The following is a 1559-nucleotide window of genomic DNA, read 5'->3' as shown; positions in this document are numbered from 1 at the left end:
CTAAGCGGATATAGGGTTCAGTGGAAGAGGACTGGGCAGAAAACAACGAGGGGGCCTAAGGCTTGCTGATGAGATGAGGTGCAAAGACCAACTGCAGAAGTGCGTTTAGTTCAGCTACATTAAGCAGGCGGGCTATAGGCGGAGGCTGGAACCTGAAGGAATAAGAGGAGTTGGGTGCTGAGCCATCAGGAGGAAGACTACCAAGAAGCTCCACACTCTGGGCCGGCTGAGTGGCGTGTTGATTAAGAGCTGGCTTGGGATTGCCAGAGGGCCCCGGTTCGGATCCCACATATGAGGGCCAGTGACACTGCCCTCTACAGCTAAGATGCTGAACAACAGCTCAACCTGGAGCTGGGCTGCCGTGAGTCGCCGGCGACGGCCTAGGCTGTAGCCCCTGTGGCAGTGGGTTGCCATGGACTACCGTGTGTAGCCAGCAGCCAGCGTGAGCGGCCAGCAGCCACTGTGAGCAGCCATCCAGAAGCTGGCGACTGATCTGCCTCACCTGGGAAGAGCGCAATGATGATGCCAACTTGGGCCAGTGAAGCAACGTCCTCCACAACTAGACTGAAGAACAAGAGGACAGCAACTTGTCTGTTCCCCTTCCCCCAATTCCCCAGCACTGTTCCCTTCCCCCAACTCACCAATAAAAATCTTTAAAAAAAAAAGAAGCTCCACACTCTAACACTGTGATACTTGCATCCAAGGCCACAGTCAGGCCCCTAGAGCAACCTGGGCTGAGGGCTGGACTGAGTGGCGGGAAGTGAGCATCCTCACGAGCAAATAAAGCTGCGGAGCATCGGGGACCCCTACACTGTCACTGTAATGGAAGCAATTTGCATTTTGTTGATTTCTCAGGGGTAACTCCCTTTAGTAACCAATTCCACTGAGATGAAACATTGCAAACCATAATGGGAAAAAGAAGTCTATACAGATATTAATGCTTTTCATGCATGGAATGTACACTCAAAATGGGGTTTGAGGGGTGACCGGTTAGCTCAGCTGGTTAGAGCGTGGTGCTGACAACACCAAGGTTGCCAGTTCGATTCCCGCATGGGCCACTGTGAGCTGCGTGCCCCCCCCCACCCCCCAAAAGAGTCAACTTTTGTAGCATGAAAGCAGAGTGTAACCAATGACCATGGCTGGTTCTCAATAAAATAAAAGAGATTCAAAGAAAAGAGGGGTTTGAAACGCTCATACCTTTGACCATGATCTGTGGATATCTCCATGTGGCAAAGATCAAATAATGACAGAAACTAGAGGAAAAAGTTATTTTAAGCCCATCCTGCCCACTCAGAGGCCGGATAACAGAAATAATCACTAACATTATATAGCACCTTCTACTTGGCTGAAAAGTCAAGTGCTTTTTAGCATTTCACATGTATTGACATATTTAATCCTCACAACAACACTTTTAGGTAGATGCTTTATTTTTATTTAAAAATGACAAAAATTGATCTCAGAAAGGTTATGTGATTTGCCCAAGGTCCTCAGCTAGTTAGTGGCAGAGCCGGGATTCAAACCCAGGCAGTCTGGTTTCAGAGTTCCCACCTTTCGCCACA

General features: G+C 49.1%; 1 non-coding gene across 1 annotated transcript; it reads left to right on the top strand.

Annotated features, from left to right (window-relative positions):
• The first annotated feature begins 984 nt into the window (after positions 1-984).
• TRNAV-GAC (transfer RNA valine (anticodon GAC)) lies at positions 985-1058 on the top strand. The gene has a single exon. It is a non-coding gene; the product is annotated as a tRNA-Val (tRNA).
• The last annotated feature ends 501 nt before the right edge of the window (positions 1059-1559 follow it).

Source organism: Hipposideros armiger, unplaced genomic scaffold (assembly GCF_001890085.2).
Source record: "Hipposideros armiger isolate ML-2016 unplaced genomic scaffold, ASM189008v1 scaffold_51, whole genome shotgun sequence".
Classification (NCBI taxonomy): Eukaryota; Metazoa; Chordata; class Mammalia; order Chiroptera; family Hipposideridae; genus Hipposideros; species Hipposideros armiger.
The sequence above is the reverse complement of the archived record's forward strand: the minus strand, read 5'-3'. Positions and strand labels throughout refer to the sequence as shown.